The 26,267-nt window shown below is 45.2% G+C and overlaps 1 pseudogene; it reads right to left on the bottom strand.

The window, feature by feature from the left end:
• Positions 1-236: 236 nt before the first annotated feature.
• LOC119272606 lies at positions 237-26,053 on the bottom strand (annotated as a pseudogene).
• Positions 26,054-26,267: the final 214 nt, after the last annotated feature.

Here is a 26,267-nt window from a genome sequence, read left to right as displayed (position 1 = left end):
ACAACAAAATTCAGCCAGCATAAGTAAAATCGTGATCAGCTTGAAGCCAAAACATAAAGGACCCAATATATATATATATATACTTGTACCACTCACAGATTCCACTTATCCTATGACGAGAATGTTCATCACTACCGTCGCACCAACTGCCACCACAATCAACTCTTTCACCTAAGCATTTTGGTAAGACAGCTGAGATCACCAGCTATCTAAGGAAGACACCAAAGAGAAAATACTTATAGGAGGAAAGGAAGAAGTACTGTATATATTACTGCATGAGGATCAGTGGCAACAACGGTTATGACGAAGAGAATGTTAAACATTGTATTGTGACGTGTGCGTGAGTATGGTTGTTGTAATATGGTTAGTGTCGTGGTTTTGTCACGGCGGATGTCTTTAGTGTCAGGACTTAGTCACGAGGCCAACGCATCTATGTGGTAGCTTGAGAGGGGTTGAACGGGACGAGAGACGCAGGGTGGATCAACACGTAAGACAAGGACTTAGACAGCTTCGGGCCCCGGGAAACATCATCCGGTAATAACCTTACATGCTGTTTGTGGCTAGGTCTCATTATGATTATGAGGGAGTCGCCGTAAACCGGCTCTGCTCTTTGTGTCTAGCCCTAAGATTGTTTCTTCTTGCTTGTAGCTTCTCCCTTGTCCCTCTTGGGGAGCCTTGCCCCTCCTTATATAAGTTGAATGGGCCGGCTTACATGTAGAGTCCTAATAGGATTAGGACTAGTCTCGTTTCTATTACAAGACAGATAGCAATCCAGGTCTTATTCAAACTGTTTAAGTCAGCCTGCAGGGCCACCTCCCATGATGGGCCGCGACCTATCTCCATGAGGATACCCGTGTCTCATATCCACGACAGTTAGGCTTAGAGATATGATCCCATAGTTTGTTAGATTACATGGAGATCAATCCTAGCTTAACCAACCCTTGTAATCTCTTGGTCTTGAGCCCAATACTAACATGCACGCGTTCCTGCAGCTTTGCATACGCTTAAGCCTAGTTTTCTACATGGTATCAGAGCATAACCCTTCCATCGCATCTAGATGTCCTCATCGTCCTCCTTCGCCATGGCCGGACCCTCCCTCACTTCCCTCGGCCATACCATCATGGAAAAGCTGAACCGTGAGAATTTCCTTGTCTGGAGGGTGCAGGTACTACCACATGTTCGCGCGGCGGGCATGATGGGGTTCCTGGACGGTTCCCAGAAGGAACCCGACGCCGAGATCCGCATGGAGAGGGACGTCGTCGGCAAGAAGGAGGTCACCGTCGCCGCCAACCCAGAGCACGCCATCTGGGTTTCCCAGGACCAACAGGTGCTCTAATTTTTGATCGCTTCCCTTTCTTGCGAAGTGCTCCTGCAGGTCAGCAACTGCACGACGGCCGCCGCCACCTTGAGCGCTCTTCTCCAGAGCTTCTCCTCGCAATCCCGCGCCCACAACATCCAGCTTCACGATCAGATCGGCCACACCAAGAAGGGCGACATGACGGTGGCTGCCTACTTCACCAAGATGAAGGGGCTCGCTGACGAACTTGCAGCCGCCGGGAGGCCTCTGGATGAAGATGATGTTGTCTCTCACATCATCCAGGGGCTCATGCACGAGCCAGAGTACAGCGGGTTCGTCTCCGCCGTCTCCACGCGCACCATCACCGACCAGCCCATTGGCCTAGGCGAGTTATTCTCGCTGCTGCTTGATGCTGAGTCACGCATCGCCGCACAGACCTTCGCCTACTCCGCCAACGTTGCTGCAAAAGGCGGAGGCCGTGGCAACTCCAACTAGGAAGGCTCTCGTGGCGGCAGCAACAATGGCTCCCGTGGCTACAACAACAACAACAACACGGGCGTCCGCTTCTTCGACAACTACTCTGGTGGTGGCGGCTCTGGCGGAGCGCCTCGCCAGGGTGGTGATCGCGGTGACCACGGTGACCGCGAGAAGTGTCAAATCTGCAAGAACAAAGGGCATGGTGCGTGGCTCTGCAAGAAGCGCGACGACCGCAACTTCAACAACAATGTGCGTAACGCTGCTGGTGGTGGAGGTGGTGGTGGCGGCGGGAACCAATCTGCCAATGCCGTCCACTCCTATGGAGTTGATACCAACTGGTATCTCGACTCCGGCGCAACCAACCACGTGACCGGTGAGCTGGAGAAGCTTGCTAGTCATGACCGTTACACCGGCTCGGAGCAAATCCACACCGCAAGTGGTCAAGGTATGGACATTGCACATGTCGGTCATTCAGTTCTATCTACTCATCATGGCTCCTTAGATCTCAAGAACATACTTCACTGTCCACATGCCGACAAAAGTTTACTTTCTGCCTATCAACTCATCAAAGATAATCATGCTTTTCTTGAGATTTACCCTGAAACCTTTTTTGTTAAGGATCGCGCCACTCGGAGGACCATTCTTCAAAATGGGAGTAGGGGTGGCTTGTTTCCTATTTCTGGCCGGCAAGATGCTCCTTCTCCACAAGTTCTAAGTGTGATCAAACCATCTACTTCACGGTGGCACAAGCGCTTAGGACATCCTGCATTACGGTGGTTCATAAAATTCTTCGAGATTTTAGTCTTCCTTTGTCAAATAAACAAGATCATTTACTGGTTTGTGATGCTTGTCAGATGGCCAAGAGCCATCAACTTCCCTATCCTAAGTCTTTTAGTGTGTCAAAAGCTCCTTTAGAGCTTATTTTTTCGGATGTATGGGGTCCTGGACCCATCTCTGTAGGCAGACACAAATATTATGTGAGCTTTATTGATGATTTTAGCAAGTTTAGTTGGATTTATTTGCTCAAAAATAACTCTGGCGTGTTTGAGAAATTTCATCTCTTTCAACAGCATGTTGAATGTCTCTTTGATCGCAAAATTCTTGCTATGCAAACGGATTGGGGGGGGGGGTGAGTATCAAAAACTCAATTCCTTTTTTGAACGCATTGGCATCACTCATTACATCTCATGTCCACATGCTCACCAGCAGAATGGATCTGCAGAACGGAAGCACCGGCATATTGTGGAAGTTGGTCTGTCCCTTCTTGCCCATGCCTTTATGCCCTTAAAATTTGGGACGAGGCGTTTCTTACCACTGTGTATCTTATCAACCGTGTCCTAGTAGGGTTATCAAAAACCAAACGCCACTTGAACGTCTCTTTGGCAAGAAACCTGACTATACCTTTCTCCGCATCTTTGGGTGTGCCGTTTGGCCTAATCTGCGCCCTTTCAATAAGCACAAACTTGAATTTAGGTCAAAACAATGTGTCTTCTTGGGGTATAGCAGCCTACACAAGGGATACAAGTGCCTCGATGTAGCCTCTGGTCGTGTCTATATTTCTAGGGACGTTGTCTTTGATGAACATGTGTTTCCTTTCGCCACACTCCATCTCAATGCTGGTGCTCAACTACGCAAAGAGCTCACTCTTTTACCAGTTCATCTTCTGCCATCACCTTGTTTTGATCAAGGGGGAGTAGTAGATGCTGCTGACCACATGTCTATGTCTAATAATACCTTTGATCAAAACCTTGATGCAAGTATGCAGGAAAACGGAGAAGATTTTGGACAGAATTCGTATGATTTTATGCATGCAGAAACGACAGAGGAGGCTGCAGAAGATCCAGACGTCAATCCCGGGGCGGATCGCTCGGGATCCATGGCGCCAGATGCGTCAGTTGGCGCAGGCGCAGGAGAATCCCTGGGCGGGATCCGCGCCGTCTCCTGATTTGGCGGCAGACCAGTCTGGGTCACGCAGCGGGCCCGCGGTCCGTCGCGTCGCCCGACAGCCAGCCTCGACGGGGCCTGGTGGCCCACTCCCACGTGCTGGTGCTCGGCTCCCGGATGTGGATGAGCGGAGTCCACGTCATGTGGGCGGGAACGCGCCCGACAGGATGCTGCATGCCAACCCAGGCGCGCCAAGTGGCAGTTCTGGAGAGGCGATCCCGTCTCCCGATCTGGATCCGCTACAGGAGCTCTCTCTGGGATCTTCTGCGGATGATTCCGGTGCAGCCGTGCCGTCTTCTTCAAATCGTCTTCTACAGCAACTTGAATGACCAGCTCCGCCACCTCCTGTGCTCTCCAACACCAGGTCACAAAGTGGTATTGTTAAACCTAAAATATATAAAGATGGTTGTGTATGTTGGGGCTCGTTTTGTGCAACAGGTGAACCAAATTTTTGGAGAAGCATTGGGTGAACCTCGTTGGAGGGAGGCAATGGATGAAGAGTATGCTGCTTTAATGAAGAACAAAACTTGGCGTCTAGTTCCACCAGTCAGAGGTAGAAATGTAATTGACTGCAAGTGGGTCTATAAGGTAAAGAGGAAATCTGATGGTACCATTGACAGATACAAGGCACGTCTGGTTGCTAAAGGATTTAAACAGAGGTATGAGATTGACTATGAGGATACATTTAGTCCAGTGGTAAAAGCTGCTACTATTAGATTGATTCTTTCAGTTGCAGTATCTAGAGGTTGGTGCATAAGATAACTAGATGTAAAGGACACGTTCTTGCATGGTGTTCTGGAAGAGGAAGTGTTTATGAGGCAACCTCCTAGGTATGAGAATCCAAATGCACCACGTCATATTTGCAAACTTGATAAGGCACTGTATGGACTAAAACAAGCACCTAGAGCTTGGTACTCTCGGCTCTCCTCTAAGTTACCATCACTTGGATTTACTCCCTCAAAGGGAGATACTGAAAGTGCGTTATATCGACTAGAGGGGGGTGAATAGGCGATTTTTATGAAATTCTTCACTGAGGAATTTGCCGGTGAGGAAATTCCTTAGCGAAGAACTACTAGCAGCGGAATAAGTACTCAAAAGTAAACACAATAGAATACAAGCATAGTCATCATGATGAAATGAAGACAGGCATAGAGTACAGGAAGAGTAATCACAGGATAACACAGGATGAAGACAAACAGACTGAAGAAATTGAACTGAGGAAATTGAGAAAGTCTCCAGTCAAAGTCTTCAAACACAGATATGAACAAACATACAACACAGTTATGAGGAAATAGAACCAATAAGCTCGGTGAAGACAATGATTTGGTAGACCAGTTCCAACTGCTGTCTCAGTTGTACGTCTGGTTGGAGCGGCTGAGTATTTAAACTCGAGGACACATAGTCCCGGACACCCAGTCAAGGACACTTAGTCCAAGACACCCAGTCCTCACCGTATTCTCCTTGAACTAAGGTCACACAGACCTCGTCCAATCACTCGTGGTAAGTCTTCAGGCGACTTCCAAACCTTCACAAACTTGGTCACTCGATGATCCACAATTCCTCTTGGATGCTCTAGACCATGACGCCTAACCGTCTGGAAGAAGCACAGTCTTCAAAGGTAACAAGCGTCGGATCCACTCATGATCAATCTCTTCAATGATGCTCAATCACCTGGGGTTTGTAGGTGTTTGGGTTTTGGGTTTTTGTTTTTTCCTCACTTGATGATTTTCGCTCAAAGTCCTCGGAGGATGGGTTGCTCTCAAATGACAAGTGTCAGTTTCTCTCGGAGCAGCCAGCCAGCTAGTGGTTGTAGGGGGCGGCTATTTATAGCCTAGGGAGCAGCCCGACATGATAAGACATAAATGCCCTTCAATGATATGACCGTTAGGTGGATAGATATTTTGGGGCAGCTGGTGCATAGCACAGCAACGGTCGGAATTTTGAGTAGCAAAATCCTCAGGGCTATCATGTTCCTCACTGTGTAGGTAATCCGCACTGGCGAATTCCTAACTCCTCAGTCTGGACAAATTCCTCAGAGACCAGAAGAACTTCGTCTCTGTCACTGAAGAAATTGACTGAACTGTATGAGATTTCCAATGGCTTCACTCGAAGGGATTGGTAGGTGTAGGATTTTGAGGTGAGCATCACATGGAAATTTTTCCTTAGTATTTCCTCGACCCCCTTTAGCAGTACGGTGTTTCCTATGACTCAAGGAAGAGAAAAACAAAACTATGAGCATGAAAGCCTTCAAGCTTCATATTTCTCGCATGAATATCAAGTCTTCACAGACACACCAATTTCTTCACTTTCAAAGTCTTCAGAAATACCAAAAACTTCAGTCGAAGATATTCATTTTAGGGGTCGACTTTTCCTGTAAATATCACACTCCTCATAGACTTATAGACCTGTGTACACTCACACACGCATTAGTCCCTTAACCTATAAGTCTTCAATACACCAAAATCGCTAAGGGGCACTAGATGCACTTACAATCTCCCCCTTTTTGGTGATTGATGACAATATAGGTTAAGTTTTCAGCGGGGATAAACCTATGAAGTGTAAATATTGATATTGAGGAATTTGATTGCAAGATATAGAAGAACTCCCCCTGAAGATGTGCATAGTGAGGAATTTGCTTTTGAAGCAATGCACATTTGAAGAGTTGAATCATGGAGATCTCCCCCTATATCTTGTAATTCACACACACATTTAACATATACTATGAAGAATTTGAAATGCATGATGAAATATGGTGCCTTATGAAATTCAGCATGCGTGCAATAATATTAACGAGGAATAAGCATGCAGAATAGTGCATCAAGAGTATCAGAGCACAGTGCATCAAAAGTATCAGAGCACCATCGGGTTTAAGATTACAACTCGATCCAATAAAGTTTGAGAAGAACGAGAGTTGTAACTTAGCAAAAAAATGCCCATATAGTAGACCCGCTTGAAGACTAACTCATATTTCTCCCCCTGTGTCATCGAATGACCAAAAGGATCGAAAATGAGGACTAACACCCCTGAAGATAATCATGGTGATGAAGGAGCGCCAGCGTTGTTGGGGTCGTTGGTTGATGTAGGGCCTGCCGCAGTGTCGTCCAAATCTTCATGTTCATCAGTGTCACGCGATGAAGAATATGAGCTGGCCACCAGAGAAGGAACCTTGACCTTCTTGAATTTCTTCGATGGAGGTGCATACCAGTCAAAATCTTCATTAAGACCCATGTTCTTCAGATCTTGTTCACCATACAGATGTGACAAGATTGCCCAGGTGCGACCGAAGACTTGATGGAGGTAGTAGTGGTTTTTCTTCACTGCATTGTGTGTGGCAGTCATGTTGTGAAGAAGTGAACCAAACTGACGCTTAACACATTTGTGATTTCGATCCACCTTCTGGTGAAGACTAAGTAGAAGTTCACGGTCTGTCATCACGCGCGGAGCAGTGGCTTGAGGAGTGGACTTGGGAGCATTGGCAGAGTCATGTGTGGCAGAGTCATCATTGGTGGAATAAGATGCAGCTTTGCGAAACTGACCATCCAATGGACGAATGCCTTCATCAATTACAGCTGGTGCCTTGCCCTTTCCATCAACTGAGGAATATGTCTGCTTGAGGACTTCAATTGGGGGCAAGTAGTTGAGATGATTCTGGAAATCAGCTTTGTAGTTGAGTGAAGACCTTGTCCTGAGGAATCTCATGATCCAAGGTGCATAAGGCTTCAGCTCAAACGGAGACAGTGCAATATTGGCCATAGTCCTCATGCAGAAATTGTGATAATTGACAGGAATGCCATGAACGATGTTGAATACAAGATTCTTCATGATGCCAACAATTTCCTCATCAGATGAGTCGTGACCTTTGATAGGACTGATTGTCCTCGTAAGAATACGATAGACAGTTCTGGGCACGTACAACAATTCCTTCACAAGGAATTTGGTTCTTGGTGCTTGACCTGGCTTCAAAGGTTTCATCAACACCTGCATGTAATGATGTGTGAGCTCAGGTTCACTATAGATGCAGTGAGCTTCTTCAGGGGGAGGACTGAGTGGTAGAGCACGAAGCAATTCAGAGGCTAGTGCAGTGTAGTGAGTGTTTTCAGACATCCAGTCCAGCACCCATGAATTCACATCTTCAACATCTTCGGTGATGTGCAGCGTTGCATAGAATTGAAGAATCAGTTCTTCATTCCAATCACAGATGTTAGAGCAAAAGTTGAGCAGCCCAGCGTCCTGAAGAACACTGAGGACTGGTGCGAAGCACGACAGAGATTCTATATCCACGTGAGGAATATGCTCATGGTAGAAAATCTTCTCCTTGTTGAACGACACTGAGGAATACAAATTGGCTTGACTAGCAGTCCAAAAACGCCTCTCCCTAATGCGAGCAGAGTCATATGGGTTGTAATCTTCGAAGAATACGTGCTCGCCGAAGAAATCATCTGCCTTGAACTTTTGCTTGCGTGAAAATGGATCCTTTGGCTTCAGCAGAGGAGTGTCAGTGAGTTGCATCACGACCCCAGGAATCTCAATCGCAGGTTCTTCAGGCTGAGGAATTTCTGGTTCCTCCTTAGTGGCAGTCTGCGTCGTTGGTTGTGCAGCAGCAGCAGTTTCTTCAGCGCTAGTGGCTGGATTTTCCTCATGGACAGATGCAGTGGGATGAGTTTCTTCAGAGCCCATGTGAACAGTTTGTGTGGGGGACTAAGGAATTTGCTGTAGAGGGGTGAACATTGGAGAGTTTGGATGCTGACTTTCCCAGAATTAATCACTGATTACGGGTGTGGAGCAGCCAATGTCCACATCTTCATCTTCCATTTCTTCAAAGCCAGCCTCTTCAGCTGTGAACTGAGGCATAGGCGAGGAGATGATAGGTGTTGAAGGGATCACATCCACTTCAATTTCTTCATTCAACGGTTCAGACGAAGCAGCAGAAGGAGTTTCTTCATCAGATCCACTAGGGATCACATATTCTTCATCAAAAAGAACAAGGTCCTTTGATGGCTTGGTTGAGATGGGAACAACATCAATCGGATGTGCAAATGAACTTGTCATAGGCTTCATTTTCTTCGGAGCTGAAGAATCTGAAGCAGCTGATGCTTTCCTTTTCTTCACTGCAGCATGCTCCGCAGCCTTGGTCTTCTTCACATCTGATGCAGATGAAAGGATTGGAGTTGGTGTTGGCGCAGGAGGAGCAGAGGAGTCTGGTTGATTTTCTTCAGGGACAACTGATGCAGTTGCCCTGATTTCTTCAGTTTCTTCAGGCGCATCACTAGTGGATGCCCTGGCAATTTCTTCAGTGGCTGGAGTGCAGTCATCAGCCTTGGAACTCACATTTTTTTCAGCAGCCTGATTTTCATCAGCGGTGCTGGCATGTTCTTCAGTCGGCTGAGCAGATGCTTCAGCCTGAGGAATTTCCTGTTGCGTTGGGGTAGCAACATTTGAAGTGAACTGTTGAGTTATCTTTACAAATCTAACTTTGGCTCCTTGCCAATCAGCATAGTAGGCTTTGAAGTCATCGCTGAGGGTTTGGATTTCAGATTGGATTTTTACAAGTTCATCAGTTGTCATAGTGACAACGTTGTTCTTCAGAAATTTCTCCTTCTTGTAATGCGCTTTCTTGATCTGCCCGGCCTTCTCAAACTTCCACTTTTCTTCTTGAATGAAGTGGGTCAGCATGTGACTTTGGCCAGGAGTCAGCTTGAAGTCAGGCAAGGGAGTGTTGGGGTCCTTGTGCCAATCATCAATATAGTCGAGGATCAGCTTGGGATCCAAAAGCAGTGGCACCTCTGATCCTTTGGCTCTAGCGGCCCTGACTTGCCTGTCTCTGATGATTTCTGCAAGTTCATCATCATCAGCTTTGTCTTCATCAGACGGCACTTGGAAAGCGACTTGCTTCTTTTGAGGACTTGGGCGTGGACCTCGTCCAACAGTGGCCTTTGCCTTCAGCAGTGAGGGGCCAGCTGAGGACTTTGGAGGAACAGGAGCAGCATGAGTAATTGGCCGTGAGGGCTTTGATGATTCTGGCTGTGAGGGCATTGCTGAGGAAGCACTTGGCTTGTGCGCAGGCTTCTTTGACATAGCCTTCTTTGGCTTGACAGCAAGGACCTCAGCAGAGGCAGCAGCAGCAGAGTCTTCATTAAATTTCCTCACTGCTTCTCTGGCTTGCTTAGCCAACTTGCCTTGGCGCTTGACCCATTCATCAGGATAGTCCTCACCTCGCTTGAGGCTGGTGGGATCAGCAATTTGGCCAGGTGCCAGTGGTGCTCTTGGGCATGGAGGATTGAGTGCGAATTTTTTCATGTACTTAGGAGTGACATATCTGTACTCCCTCCATTCTCTTGCCCATCTCCTCTCTATCTTCTGAATGCGCACTTTGCACTCATTGTTGGTTTCCTCAGGAGGTGTGCAGTACCCAGCATATATGTCATGAGGGATTTCAAACACTGTATTTACCTCAGGCCTCTTTCCTCCCTTCTGTGGCCTTTTACCATCAGCCATTTTCTTCAGTTGAGGAATTTGAACAATTGAATTCTCTGAAGAAGTATGCAACTTTTCTTCGAGGAACGCTGCAAATGAGTTAAGTTGATGAGAACCTAGTGATTTAGCAGCTCACATGTGTACCTGTGAACAGAGTATAGTTGCAAGGAATTTGGAGAGGTCATATGCGTTCTCAGAAGGTTTTTCAAAAAGAACAAGTTTGAGGAATTTGACCAGATGAGTCTTGAAGATTTTCACTAAGCGTTCTTTGTATTAGGTTCCAGAGTTGTATAGATCAAAAATCCACACAATTGAGGAATCTTGAAGAAAAATGATGCTTAGAGAAACGAATCAAGAACATATGACTTTGTGAGGTGTTCAGTGTGTGAAGATATGAAGAAAAACACTTTTGAAGATTTTGTAGATAATCATTCAAATCAATGAGGGCAGTAAAAGTAACTTTTATTTACCCTAGACGAAGAACACGACGAACTGGAGTGAGGAGATGTGAAGTTCGTCTGTGCAGATCTTCCACGCCCTAACTTGGCGGAGGAAGACGGCTACGGCGGCGGCGGAGTGAAGATGTCCACGGTCGGCGCGAGTACGTCAGCGACAAGGTCGAGGCAGTGAAGCTCTTCCTCACTGGCGGCGATGAAGTAGCGGCGGTGCTAGGGTTTGAGAAGCTCGAGCTGGAGAGAGAGGTCGAGCGGAGTAAAAGAAGTGAGGAAGGAAAGGAGGGGTATTTATAGCCACGGTGAAAAACTGCTCCGAAGAAATTGGACGAACGTGCCCCAGACCCTTCTCATTCGCATGACATGTGTCACCCACGTAGTGAGAGGTGGAGATTGTGTTAGACCGTGGGTGAGTGGATAAGTGTATCGTGGGATGCAGAACGGTTTGAGCGGCAAAGCCGAAAATTTAGATAAGATAGATTTTAAAGTTCCGTTCGCAATTTCTTCAGCTGACAAGGACACAGTGAAGATTTTGAACGAGTTTCAAATAGAACGCACATGAAGAATTTGTGAACAGATTGGGTTGAGTATAGCATATAGGGGAAGGGTCCGATCACATTCACTTAGTAGAGAACCAACTTGAAGAAATAGCAATAAGTGAATGCTGTAGAGGACATAAACTCATATATATATATATAGCCAATGAAGAAAAACGACGGAACCGGTGAAGACTATGCAAAGTTGAAGAATATGAATAATTTGAGGAATTTCAACTTTTGGTGGTGGCGTGACCCACCGTATAAGAATGATAATTTCAGACACCGCGTACAATTATCGGAGGGTTCTGAGAATCAAATTCTTCGTTAATTTCTTCACACTAAGAGTGTTATTCTTCATTTGATTAAAGTAAAACGTTTCTTCATGTGTTGCACATCTAAGTCATCAATTTTGCATAAGTGTTAGGATGAGTGTCCTTTTCAAAGAACATTCGAAGATTCTAGGATATTTAGCTCACACCGCAACTTGCTAAATCTCTTCTCATCCAAGGGCTTTGTGAAGATATCGGCTAGCTGTTCTTCAGTCTTCACATGATCAATAGAAATGTCGCCCTTCAACACATGATCACGAAGAAAATGATGACGAATCTGAATGTGCTTTGTCTTCGAGTGCTGAACTGGGTTGTGAGCAATCTTGATGGCACTCTCATTGTCACAGAAGAGAGGCACATTCTTCATGTTAACGCCATAGTCCTTGAGAGTTTGCTTCATCCATAGCAATTGGGCACAGCAAGAACCAGCGGCAATGTACTCAGCTTCAGCGGTAGATAGTGATACACAATTCTGTTTCTTCGAGGACCAACAGAACAAGGATCGTTCGAGGAAATGACATGTACAAGATGTTGACTTGCGATCCACACGATCACCAGCATAGTCAGAGTTAGAATATCCAACAAGATCAAAAGCCGAGCCCTTGGGGTACCATAATCCAAGTGTTGGTGTGTGAGCTAGATATCAAAGAATATGCTTCACAGCCTTATGGTGTGATTCCTTCGGTGCAGCTTGAAATCGGGCACACATGCAAACACTAAGCATTATATCTGGCCTAGATGCACATAAGTATAATAAGGAACCTATCATGGAGCGGTATACCTTATGATCGAAGTCAATACCATTTTCATCAGTGCATAGATGGCCATTTGTGGGCATAGGAATTTTGACGCATTTGCAATCTTGCATGCCGAATTTCCTCAGTACACCCTTGAGGTATTTCTCCTGAGATATGAATATGCCATTGTGTTGTTGACGAATTTAAAGACCTAAGAAGAATTTCAACTCTCCCATACTAGAAATTTGATATTATTCACTCATCATATAGGCAAATTCATCACTATAACGTTGGTCAGTACAGCCAAAGATAATATCATCAACATATACTTGGCACACAAACAATTCACCATCATAAGATTTAGTGAAAAAAGTAGGGTCGAGTGAACCGGGTTTGAAGCCTTTCTTCATGAAGAGTTCCTTCAAAGTATCATACCAAGCCCGTGGGGCCTACTTGAGGCCATAGAGGGCCTTGTTGAGTCTGAAGACTTTGTCAGGATTATTTGGATCTTCAAAACCTGGGGGTTGAGCAACATATACTTATTCCTCAAGCTTACCATTGAGGAATGCACTTTTCACATCCATTTGATATAGAGTGATATCATGATGGTTAGCATAAGAAAGTAATATGCGAATAGCCTCAAGTCTAGCAACAGGTGCAAAAGTTTCATCGAAATCAATTCCTTCAACCTGTGTGTAGCCTTGAGCTACAAGCCGTGCCTTATTCCTCACCACAAGGCCATTTTCATCTTGCTTGTTGCGGTAGATCCACTTTGTGCCGATGATATTGTGCTTGCGAGGATCTGGACGTTTGACCAGTTCCCAGACATTGTTGAGCTTGAACTGATGTAATTCTTCTTGCATGGCCTGAATCCACTCAGGCTCCAGAAATGCTTCATCTACCTTAGTGGGCTCTGTAATAGAGATAAAAGCATACTACCCACAAAAGTTAGACAAATGTGAAGCTTTTGAGCGTGTGAGAGGACCTGGCGCTTTGATGTCATTGATGATATTTTCAATTTGCACTTCTTTTGCAATGCGAGGATGAGCTGGTTGTTGTTGAAGAATTTGATCAGCGTTTTCTTCAGCACCATTTTCTTCAGCATTTTCTTCAGGTGCATTAGCTCGACGTTCTTCATGTTCTGGAATGAATTCTTCAGCAGATTCTTCAGTAGGAATGACATCCTCAGTAGCCATGAACTTGATAGTTTCCTCAGGTGTTGGTTCATCTATCACAGTAGGTAGGTGCTCTCTTTGCGAGCCATTAGTTTCATCGAACCGCACATCTACAGTTTCAACAACTTTGTGAAGAACGTTGTTGAAGACTCTGTAGGTGTGCGAGTCCTTTCCGTAACCAAGCATAAAACCTTCATGTGCTTTCGGTGCAAATTTTGAGTTGTGATGAGGATCTCTAATCCAACATTTAGCACCGAAGACTTTGAAATAACTTACATTGGGTTTCTTATCAGTGAGGAGTTCATAGGCAGTCTTTTTGAAGAATTTGTGAAGATATACTCTGTTGATGATGTGGCACGCAGTATCAATTGCCTCAGTCCAGAAACGACGAGGCATTTTGTATTCATCAAGCATAGTGCGAGCCATCTCAGCAAGAGTCCTGTTGTTGCGCTCCACGACGCCATTCTGCTGAGGAGTGTAAGGAGCAGATAACTCATGAGTGATACCAAGTTCATCAAGATAGTCATCGAGACCAGAATTCTTGTACTCAGTGCCATTGTCACTTCTGATGTGCTTGCTCTTCACACCAAAGTTGGTTGAAGCCTTCGAGGAGAATCATTTGAAGACTTCCTGCACTTCATGTTTGTAAGTAAAAAGGTGTACCCATGTGTAGCGAGAATAATCATCAACAATAACGAAGCCATATTGAGATGCTTCATTTGAGATAGCAGAATAATGATTAGGACCAAAGAGATCCATGTGAAGCAATTCAAATGGGCGAGTGGTGGTCATGATAGTCTTCGCTAGATGCTTGGCCTTGGTCATCTTCCCAGCTTCACAGGCTCTGCATAGGTGATCCTTGAGGAATTTGACATTCTCGATGCCAATGACATGCTTCTTCTTCACAAGCGTGTGCAAATTCCTCATGCCTGCATGACCAAGTCGTCGATGCCAGAGCCAGCCTTCCGAAGCTTTTGCAAGTAAGCACACGGCTGGTTGTGGTCCTGTAGAGAAATCAACAATATACAGGTCTCCTCTCCTAAAGCCTTCGAAGACTTTGGAATTGTCAGCTTCCATAACCACAACACAACGGTACTTGCCGAAGACAACAACCATATCAAGATCACAAAGCATTGAGACAGACATAAGGTTGTATCCTAAGGACTCAACAAGCATGACTTTGTCCATGTGTCGATCCTTTGTAATCGCAACCTTACCTAGACCCAATACCTGACTTTTGCCTTTGTCAACAAAGATGATATGCTTTAGATGCGACGGAGATAATGGAGCATCCATCAATAGATTCTTGTCACCAGTCATGTGGTTTGTACATCCACTATCGAGGACCAACTCAGTGGCTTTGGGTTGATCATCCTGCAGATGAATTAGTGCAGCTTACAAACTCATATACTTCATTAATGAAGAATATGACATCAATTCATCAGATCAATTTCATCAAGTAAAAGAACTGATAAAGCAATATGAGGACGTGAGAAATGAAAGTTCATTTCTTCATGATTAGCCTGCGTCCTATCAGGCATGCTCAGGTCTCCAGCAAATTCTTCAGACGATTATGTGCGTCTGGAGACCTGACCCTGCAGAAGAGATTAGTTCTTTTTCTTCACCACCCACATCTGAAGGGGTGGCAAAGAGTTCATCATTCTGCGAGCTCCATACGAAAAGGATGGCATAGAAGCCAGTCCATTTCGTTTCACATAAAAGGGGTTAGAGTAAGCAGAGAAATTCGTCGAGGACTTATGGACATAATGATTTGAAGAATAATGCACATATCCATAATCCTTAGATCTTCCCTGCGAAACAGACGGATTAGCATGATGATGTTCATATGAGGACTTTGATCCATATGAGGAATTTGGTCCATATGAAGAATTTGATCTGGGGTTCCTATTCTTCACAGGTGGTGTCATGATGACATTCACCTGAAGATTTTCAAGACATCTTTTGGGAACCCAGATTTTGTGCATAGGGAAGCCATTCCTGTAGTTAGTGCCAACATATCTAGCAAATACTTCACCATTCTGATTTTTGAATAGCTTATAGTTGGAGTCAATTGACTCATCATCAGAATGAGGAGATTCACATGCAAATCCAGATAAGTTAGATGGATCAACTGGAGGTCCCTTTGCAGCAACCCATGTAATTTTGGGGTACTGCTCAGGCTTCCAATATGTACCATCAGCATTGAGTTTCCTCTCAAAGGCAATACCCTCTTTCCTAGGGTTCCTATTGAGGATCTGCTTTTTAAGCACATCACAAAGAGCCTGATGCCCTTTGAGGCTTTTGTACATTCCTGTCGTGTACAATTCCTTCAGCCCTGCATTGTCAGTGATACTAGCAATGTCCTCAGATGAGGAATTAGTGATAACAGAGGCATGTGAAGAATTTGAAACATTAGCAGCATTTGAACATTCAGGTGAAGAATTAGCAGATTCACATTCAATGCACTTCAAGCATGGTGGAACAAATTCTTCCTGAGAAGCGCTGATTTGTTGAGCAAGTAATGAATCGCGCTCCTTCTGAAGATCTTCATAACTCACTCTTAGCTTCTCAAGGTCTTGCTTTCTTTGAAGAAATTCATAAGAAAGCTTCTCATGATCCGATAAGAGAGTGTTATGATGACTTTGAAGTTTGTCAAGCTTGGACTGAAGTCTCTGAAGATTTTCAGTCAAAGTTTCAGTGCGATCCATTTCTTCACCCAACATATCATCACTTTTATTTAGCATGTTTTGAACCTTTTCTAAAGCCCTTTATTGTTTTATAGCAATCTTAGCAAGTTTAGAATAGCTGGGTTTAAGGTTTTCATCAGATTCATTCTCACTTAATTCAGAGGAGGTATATTTGAGTACCTTGACACCCTTTGCCATGAAGCAATAGGTGGGAGCGTAGTCATCATCGCCTTCATCAGCCTTGTTGGTGAGGTCATTTTCTTTAGTGTTGAAGATAGACTTGCTGACGAATGCAGTAGCGAGAGCAAGGCTCGCCACTCTGGATTCGGACTCCTCAGATGACTCCTCTTCCTCATTTTCTTTAGATTCAGCCTCAGAGTCCATTTCCTTGCCAATGAATGCCCTGGCCTTCTTGGAGATGCTCTTCTTGTGATATGAAGGCTTGGAGCATTTTGTTGATGAGGATTTTGTGGATTTCTTCTTTTTCTTCGCATCATCAGAACTGTAATCCTTGTATTTCTTCTTCTTTGATTCCTTTTCCCACTGAGGACAATCTTGAATGAAATGTCCAGGTTTCTTGCATTTGTGACAGAGCCTCTTCTTGTAGTCACTGGATGAGGAATCATTGCTCCTTGAGGATCTTCCAAGGCGACCACGTCTTGAAAACTTTTGGAACTTCTTCACTAGCAGAGCCAGATCATGGCTCAGTTCTTCAGGATTACCAAGGCTGCTACCAGAGTCTTCATCTTCGGACTCAGATACTGCCTTGGCCTTCAGTGCACGTGTTCTGCCATAGCTTGAACCATAGAGATCTCTCTTTTCAGCAAGTTGGAACTCATGAGTATTTAGCCTCTCGAGAATATCAGCGGGATCAAGTGACTTGTAATCAGCACGTTCTTGTATCATCAATGCCAGAGTGTCAAATGATGAATCAAGCGATCTCAGCAATTTCTTCACCACCTCATGGTCAGTGATGTCAGTGGCACCAAGTGCTTGAAGCTCATTTGAGATGTCAGTGAGGCGATCGAAGGTTTGTTGAACATTTTCATTGTCGAGTTTTTTGAAGTGGTTGAAGAGATTGCGAAGAACATCAACTCGAGAGTCACGCTGAGTTGAGACTCCTTCATTCACTTTGGACAACCTGTCCCAGATAAGCTTCGCTGTTTCCAAAGCACTCACTTTGCCATACTATCCTTTGCTTAGATGGCAACATATGATATTCTTCGCTTGAGAGTTGAGTTGCTTGAATCTCTTCACATCGGCAGCATTCAGAGAAGGTGTGACTGAGGGAACACCATTTTCCACAACATACCAGAGATCGTTATCAATTTCTTCAAGATGCATTCACATCTTATTCTTCTAGTAGGGGTAGTCCGTCCCATCGAAGGTAGGACACCCAGCAGATACCTTGATCATACCTGCAGTCGACATAACTAAAACTCCAGGTGGTTAAACCAAAATCACACAGAACAAGGGAGTACCTTGCTCTGATACCAATTGAAAGTGCGTTATATCGACTAGAGGGGGGGTGAATAGGCGATTTTTATGAAATTCTTCACTGAGGAATTTGCCGGTGAGGAAATTCCTTAGCGAAGAACTACTAGCAGCGGAATAAGTACTCAAAAGTAAACATAACAGAATACAAGCATAGTCATCATGATGAAATGAAGACAGACACAGAGTACAGGAAGCGTAATCACAGGATAACACAGGATGAAGACAAACAGACTGAAGAAATTGAACTGAGGAAATTGAGAAAGTCTTTAATCAAAGTCTTCAAACACAGATATGAACAAACATACAACACAGTTACGAGGAAATGAAAGAGTTGAGGAAATAGAACCAATAAGCTCGGTGAGGACAATGATTTGGTAGACCAGTTCCAACTTCTGTCTCAGTTGTACGTCTGGTTGGAGCGGCTGAGTATTTAAACTCGAGGACACACAGTCCCAGACACCCAGTCAATGACACTTAGTCCAAGACACCCAGTCTTCATCGTATTCTCCTTGAACTAAGGTCACACAGACCTCGTCCAATCACTCGTGGTAAGTCTTCAGGCGACTTCCAAACCTTCACAAACTTGGTCACTCGATGATCCACAATTCCTCTTGGATGCTCTAGACCATGACACCTAACCATCTGGAAGAAGCACAGTCTTCAAAGGTAACAAGCGTTGGATCCACTTAGGATCAATCTCTTTAGTGATGCTCAATCACGTGGGGTTTGTAGGTGTTTGGGTTTTGGGTTTTTGGTTTTTCCTCACTTGATGATTTTCGCTCAAAGTCCTCGGAGGATGGGTTGCTCTCAAATGACAAGTGTCAGTTTCTCTCGGAGCAGCCAACCATCTAGTGGTTGTAGGGGGTGGCTATTTATAGCCTAGGGAGCAGCCCGACATGATAAGACATAAATGCCCTTCAATGATATGACCGTTAGGTGGATATATATTTTGGCGCAGCTGGCACATAGCACAGCAACGGTCGGAATTTTGAGTAGCAAAATCCTCAGGGCTATCATGTTCCTCACTGTGTAGGCAATCCGCACTGGCGAATTCCTAACTCCTCAGTCAGGACAAATTCCTCAGAGACCAGAAGAACTTCGTCTCTGTCACTGAAGAAATTGACTGAACTGTATGAGATTTCCAATGGCTTCACTCGAAGGGATTGGTAGGTGTAGGCTTTTGAGTTGAGCATCACATGGAAATTTTTCCTAAGTATTTCCTCGACCCCCTTTAACAGTACGGTGTTTCCTATGACTCAAGGAAGAGAAAAACAAAACTATGAACACGAAATTCTTCAAGCTTCATATTTCTCGCATGAATATCAAGTCTTCACGGACACACCAATTTCTTCACTTTCAAAGTCTTCATGAAAGTCTTCAGAAATACCAAAAACTTCAGTTGAAGATATTCATTTTTAGGGGTCGACTTTTCCTGTAAATATCACACTCCTCAGACTTATAGACTTGTGTACACTCACACACACATTAGTCCCTTAACCTATAAGTCTTCAATACACCAAAATCACTAAGGGGCACTAGATGCACTTACAAATACCTCATTGTTTTTCTATCACCGACGTGGGATAACCATTTTTATGCTTATTTATGTTGATGATATAGTTGTCACTAGTTCATCATCTAAAGCAGTTGAAGCTCTTCTTATGGACTTGAGCAAGGAGTTTCACTTTAAGATCTTGGTAGTCTTCACTTCTTCCTTGGAATTTAGGTAAAGAATGCAAAATATTGAATTGTGTTGTCACAAGGAAAATATGTGCAGGAAATACTTCAGAGAATGGGCATGAAAGGATGTAAGCTGTCATCTACACCTTTGTCTACCTCTGAGAAAATGTCTCTTCATGATGGAGAGATCCTTGGAGCAGAGGACTCCACCAGGTACAGAAGTATTGTAGGAGCATTATAGTATTTGACATTAAGTAGACCAGATATCTCATATTAAGTAAATAAAGTATGTCAGTTCTTACATGCTCCTACTAGTGCACATTGGACTGCAGTAAAGAGGATACTTAGATATCTTCAAGGGACTCAGAGTGATGGACTGGAAATTGGAAAGTCAGACTCGATGCTTGTAAGTGATTTTTCAGATGCAGATTGGGCAGGTTGTCCTGATGATAGAAGATCAACAGGAGGCTTTGTAGTGTTTCTTGGCAGTAATTTGGTTTCTTGGAGTGCTCGCAAGCAGCCAACTGTATCCAGGTCAAGTACAGAAGCTGAGTACAAGGCCTTAGCTAATGCCACTGCAGAGATTATCTGGGTTCAGAATTTGCTAACAGAGTTGGGTGTTTTTCATCCAAGAGCAGCATCACTTTGGTGTGACAATCTTGGTGCAACCTATTTGTCTGCTAATCCTATCTTCCATGCCAGGATGAAGCATATTGAAATTGACTACCACTTTGTTCGAGAAAGAGTGGCTGATAAACTGCTGAATATCAGATTCATACCTATGGGTGATCATGTGGCGGATGGGTTTACTAAACCACTCAACTTGCGGCAATTAGAACCTTTTAGGCACAATCTCAACTTAGAAAGTTGTGATTGAGGGGGAGTGTTAAACATTGTATTGTGATGTGTGTGTGAGTATGGTTGTTGTAATATGGTTAGGCTTAGAGATATGATCCCATAGTTTGTTAGATTACTTGGAGATCAATCCTAGCCTAACCAACCCTTGTAATCTCTTGGCCTTGAGCCCTATATTAACACGCACGCGTCCCTGCAGCTTTGCATACGCTTAAGCCTAGTTTTCTACAGATAAGGACGAAGGTGATGATGAACTCAACGGCGAAGGCCTCGACGGCGCCGACGCTCAGGACGGTGGCAATGCCGGGGTTCACGGGGTGGTAGATGGCGTTGCCCACTGTTAGAATTAGAGATAGATTGTAATCTCAACTATTTATCTTCTCTCTCTCCCGTAACAACCTTTATCTCTATCTCTATGTACCGAACCTGAATTCTAGCGATCGGGTAAACTTGTAAGCCACGGCAAGGGCGCCTCTTGCCCTCGATCAATATAAACTCACGCGGCTCTCTACGGAGAGTAGGAATGCTTCCATCTGACATGGTATACAGAGCCATCCTCTTCCCATCTATCTAGCCAAAGCTCCACGATCACCAAAAAAATCAGATCGCCATGTTCTCCTCGGCTCACGTTGCCCTCAACCTAGGTGCACCACCCACCGAGAAGCTTACCAAGGGGAATTTTCTCCTATGGAAGGCTCAAGTGATGCCGGCCCTGCAAGGAGCGCAGTTCACCGACCTCCTTGATGGAACCAACGCAGCGCCCTCGAAGAAGGAGCAGCAGCAGCAGTCGGACAAGACAATGATCGCGGTGCCCAATCCCCTCTATGCGCCATGGCTGTCCAAAGATCAGCAAGTTCTCAGCTATCTCCTGAACTCTCTGTCAAAGGAAATCCTCACCCAAGTTGTGAGTAAAGAAAATACCTTTGATTTATGGACTGCCATTACCAGTATGTTTGCTTCATAGTCTCAATCTTGAATCAAGAATTTGAGAATTGCCATCACCACCACCAAGAAGGGCTCCATGTCAAGCACCTCCTACATCACCCGGATGAAAAATCTGGGGGATGAACTTGCTGCAGCAGGCCGGCCTGTCTATGATCCAGAGATGGTGGACTACGTCCTTGTTGGTCTTGATCGGGACTATGATCCGGTCGTGGCGGCGATCGGCACCGTCAACTCCTCCATCGCCGTCGATGAACTCTTCACCCAGATCGCTGCCTTCGATCAATGGGTGGAGATGCTAGGCGATGGTCCAGAAGCTGGCTTCAACACCTCCGCGAACCTGGTGTACAGGGGGCTCGATCACCCTCGTGGTAGAGGGCGCGGGCGCGGCAACAGAGGCCGCGGCCGAGGGAGGCACTCGCCCTCCTCCTCTTCTTCAAGCGGCGGCAACAGGAGAGGTGGTCGTCCCCAACAACAGCAGTAGAAACGACCACAGCACTGGGATTATCCCGAGTGCCAAATCTGCCTCAAGCATCATCGCGGGGGCGCCCACGAGTGTTGGGATCGCTATGAAGACGATGAGTATGAAGAAAAAGAGGCAAATGTCGTCACCGACTCCTACGACATCGACACAAATTAGTATGCGGACTCCGGTGCCACTAATCATATTACAGGGGAACTCGACAAGCTGACAGTCAGAGACAAGTACAGTGGGCATGACCAAGTGCACACTGCAAGTGGATCTGGTATGGAAATTACTCACATTAGTAGTTCAATTGTTAAAACTCCCATGAAAAACTTGCATCTTAAAAGAGTTCTATATGTGCCCACAACATCAAATAGCCTCCTTTCTGTTCATAGATTTACCCTTGATAATCGTGTTCTCATTGAATTCCATCCATATTTATTTTGGTAAAGGACTTGGACACGAGGAGAATCCTTCTTAGGGGCAAATGCGTGGGAGGTCTCTACCCGCTCATATCTTCATCAACATCGTCAAATAAACAACCTCTCATTGCTGTCAAGCCTTCATCATCAAAGTGGCATAGTAGACTAGGTCATCCTTCGTCAGTTATTGTTAAATTTGTTCTTAGCAAGAATAATCTTCCGTACTCTCATGAGTCCAATATTGAGTCTGTTTATGATCCATGTCAACAAGCTAAAAGTCATCAGCTGCCATATCCCATATCTACCAGTATTTCAACTACTCCATTACAGCTTGTATTTTCAGATGTGTGGGGGGCAGCCCCCACCTCCGTTGGTAGATACTCATATTATGTTAGTTTCATTGATGACTATAGCAAGTTTACATGGATCTACCTCCTCAAGAAATGATCTGAAGTTTTTCAAGTTTTTAAGAACTCTCAAAATCTTGTTGAGCGCCAATTAAACACTAAAATCATTGCCATGCAAACCGACTGGGGAGGTGAATACAGAAAACTAAATTCCTTCTTTCAAGAACTTGGCGTCTCACATCATGTTGCATGTCCTCATGCACATCAACAGAATGGCTCCACTGAAAGGAAGCATCGCCTTGTTGTTGAAGTAGGGCTAGCTCTACAAGCAAATTCATCTATGCCACTAAAATTCTGGGATGAAGCCTTCTTAACTGCCACATATCTCATCAACTTGCTGCCCAACAAGGTCATAAATTTTGAAACTCCCATCACACGTATCTTTGGTGTCTCTCCTGACTATAAGTCGCTACATGTATTTGGTTGTGCTTGTTGGCCCAATCTTCGACCATATAATACACGCAAGCTTGCTTTTGGCTCAAAAAGTGTGTGTTTCTTGGGTATAGTCCCATTCACAAAGGACTCAAATGCCTAGATGTGTCTACTGGCAGGGTCTATATCTCTCATGATGTAGTATTTGATGAGTCAATTTTTCCATTCGAATCCCTTCATCCTAATGACGGAGCACTTCTCAAACAAGCAATCCTTCTTCTTCCACCACATCTCCAAAACACTGATCATGGGGGCGACAATTGTACTAATCCAACCGATGATCCTACTAGTGGAACTGTGTCTCCATGTGTGCAGGACCATGCAGCAGAAAACGGTGCAGAAATTGGTGGAGAAAATGATCAAATTTTTGCAGAAAACGAGCCTATGTTGCATGCAGCAGAAGAGGACAAAGCCAGCGCGGAGCACAAGGCGGATTTGGAGTCACCTGGAACTCCTATTCGCCTGACTGCCTTGGATCGGGCGCGCAGATACGCGCCGAGCCGCGCACCTGGTCTCCTCCAGCCGCGCCAATCAGCTGGCGCCCCATCATCACGTGCGGACGAACCGCGGTCCACACCGCGTCCCACGCGCAGGCAAGCGACAACGACAGATTTGATGGGGTCCGCGTCAGGGTCGCTTCTCGCGCGCATGCACCAGCAATCAGCGAAGCGGCAGGACATTTGGTGGGGTCAGCGTCAGGATCCCCGCCACTTTTGCATGCGCCAGCAATCAGCGGCGGATCTTCGGCGGCAATAAACTCCGATGAGTCAGACACACCTCAGGCCACGGGATCTGCTGTGGAAAGCAAATTTGGGCACTCTTCGGGATCTTTTGTGCCGGAGTCTTCTGCGCCATCTCCTGTAGCACAACCAGCACGTACACGTCAAAGCCAACCCCGACAAGTTACAACTTCACGTGTCATGACTCGGTCACAAAAAGGTATAAGAAACCCCAAAGTCCGAACTGATGGTGCTGTTCCATATGGTATGCTGTGTATCGCAGGAGAACCAACAAAATTGGAAGATGCACTTGGAGATCCCAAACGGAAAAATGCAATGGATGATGAATATTCGGCACTCATGAGGAACAAGACTTGGCATCTTGTACCATAGAAAAGAGGTAAAAATATTATTGACTGTAAGTGGGTTTACAAAATCAAAAGAAAGGCAGATGGCTCCATTGTCAGATATAAAGCTTGTTTGGTTGCAAAGGGGTTCAAACAACGCTATGGTTTGGATTATGAGGATACTTTTAGTCCTGTTGTCAAAGCTGCAACTATTAGACTTGTGCTAGCTATTTCTGTGTCCATAGGATGGAGCTTGAGACAGCTAGACTTTCAGAACACGTTTTTGCATGGTGTTCTGGAAGAGGAGGTTTACATAAGACAACCACCTGGGCATGTAGACAAGAAAGCACCTCATCATGTGTGCAAGCTTGACAAGGCGCTTTATGGCCTGAAGCAAGCACCAAGGGCATGGTACTCAAGGTTAAGCTCTCAGTTAAGGCGTTTAGGCTTTGTTGCATCTAAGGCGGATACTTCATTGTTCATTTACAACAAGGCAAACACAACTATTTTTGTACTAGTATATGTTGATGATATTATAGTTGCAAGTTCATCGCAAAGTGCTACTAATGCCCTTCTACATGATTTGAGCTTAGAGTTTGCTTTGAAGGATCTTGGTGGTCTACACTTCTTCTTGGGCATTGAAGTAAAGAAGATTCAAGATGGCATAGCACCGAACCAGGAAAAATATGACACTGAACTTCTAGCTCATATGGGGATGAAAGATTGTAAGCCTTCACCTACACCATTATCCTCTTCAGAAAAACTCTCAGCTTTTGAAGGTGATCCGCTCAAGGAGGAAGAAATCACAAGGTACAGAAGTGCAGTAGGAGCCTTACAGTATTTGACATTGACAAGACCAGATATTTCCTTTGCTGTTAACAAGGTTTGTTAGTATCTTCATGCACGCACTATTATACATTGGACAGTTGTTAAAAGAATTGTACGGTATATAAAACATACTGTGAGTTTAGGCCTTCAAGTTAAACGCTCCAGCTCCACTCTTGTTAGTGCTTTCTCGGATGCTGACTGGGCAGGATGCAATGATGACAGGAAGTCAACTGGAGGCTTTGCAGTATTTTTTTTGTTCTAATATTATCTCTTGGAGTGCTAGGAAACAAGCCACAGTATCCAGGTCAAGTACTGAAGCTGAATACAAGTCACTAGAATGCTACTGCTGAAATCATTTGGGTTGAATCGTTGCTCAATGAGTTGGGAATTAAACATCATCGTGTGTCATGTTTGTGGTGTGATAATCTAGGAGCCACATATCTTTCTGCAAACCCAGTATTTCATGGAAGAACCAAGCATATAGAAATTGACTTTCATTTTGTAAGAGAAAGGGTTGCAGAGAAGAAGTTGGACATACGATTCGTTCCCTCCAGAGATCAAGTTGCAGATGGATTCAACAAAGCTTTACCAGTCAAGCCATTTGAGGAATTCAAGAAGAATCTCAATGTAGGATAGTTGAGATTAAGGGAGGGTGTTAGAATTAGAGATAGATTGTAATCTCAACTATTTATCTTCTCTCTCTCTCTCTCCCGTAACAACCTTTATCTCTATCTCTATGTACCGAACCGGAATTCTAGCGATCAGGTAAACTTGTAAGCCACGACAAGGGCGCCTCTTGCCCTCGATCAATATAAACTCACGCTGCTCTCTACGGAGAGTAGGAATGCTTCCATCTGACACCCACGAACGAGGCAGCAGTGGAGCCCACACCTGCGCGGCGACGTAGGGGACGAGGTGGGCCGGCGGGAGGTAGCTGAAGGTCGCCATGGCGATGCTCGCCGCGGGGTTCAGGTGGCACCCAGAGACGTGGATGGTGGAGAAGACGAGCACCGTGACCGCCAGGCCCACGGACACGGCGACGCCCATGAGGCCCTCCACGCCGTCGTGCTGCTCGTCCATGATGATGGCCGACACTTGGGTGAACATCAGGATGAACGTCCCGAGGAACTCCACCGTCGCCTGATCGAACCATTAGTTCTTGGTTGGCCGAAGCCCGAAGGAATGTAGCCAGAAGAAGGTTCAGTTTCATACCTTCTTCAGGAGTGGCACTACTACCATGTTTGGGAACTTAGGACGCCGCTGGCGAGCTGCATGGGAGGGCGGTGGATCGTCGTTGCCGTCGTCGACGTTTGTGATCGGCTCCATCGGCACAATCATCGACCCCATTGCAAGCACTAGTAGTTTGGCTTTAGGTTGGATATAACATTATGTTGTCTTGTTGCTCTGGATCAACGCGCTTTTTTAGTTGTGGCCTGTGGTCAATGTTAGTTGTATAGATTACAACCCCCGCTCGCCCATGTCCTGCATGCGCCTGCATGCTCCTGTACATGATCTCCACGATCGACTACGCGATCTCACTAGCGCTCGGCGCTCCCTCTGT

Source organism: Triticum dicoccoides, chromosome 3A (genome assembly GCF_002162155.2).
Source record: "Triticum dicoccoides isolate Atlit2015 ecotype Zavitan chromosome 3A, WEW_v2.0, whole genome shotgun sequence".
Lineage (NCBI taxonomy): Eukaryota > Viridiplantae > Streptophyta > Magnoliopsida > Poales > Poaceae > Triticum > Triticum dicoccoides.
This window is presented reverse-complemented; position numbering and strand designations above follow the sequence as displayed.